Genomic DNA, 561 nt, shown 5'->3' with positions numbered 1-561 from the left:
AATATAAACTTGTTGTGCTTAAAAAGCCTTTAAAGAAATATAAACTTTCTAAATAATTTTTTTAGAAATCCTTCATGCATGCAACATAACTTCATAATACGTAAATAAAATAATCATTTACAATTTACTAAAGAATGAATAAATAGCATGACATGAAGTAATTTTAGAAGGGGTAGTGAATTTACTTATCTCTAGACTGAAGCTAGAAGTGGTATGAAGGAATCTAGTTGCTCCAATATGACTAACACCACTAGTATATCTTTTGAAACTAATTTCTAAAGTCCGCTATCTCTTGTGTTTTTTCTTTCTTGTAGCGCTTGGTCTCGCCCTTTCTCTCTCTGTTCTGAGTAAACACTCTTAGAAAGAAGAAAGAACGAGTAAAAAGCGGAAGAAGGAAGAATATATGCAAGAGATGGGAGAGGAGATGAGTGGTGAAAATTCTGAAGGAGAAGAGCTCTATTTATAGGAGAAAATCAAACACTATTCTACCGTCAATTTACAATTATACCCTCATTTTACTATTTCACCAACCCTATACTATTTCACCAACCCTATACTATT

This window comes from Corylus avellana, chromosome ca9, assembly GCF_901000735.1.
Source record: "Corylus avellana chromosome ca9, CavTom2PMs-1.0".
NCBI lineage: Eukaryota > Viridiplantae > Streptophyta > Magnoliopsida > Fagales > Betulaceae > Corylus > Corylus avellana.
This window is presented reverse-complemented; position numbering follows the sequence as displayed.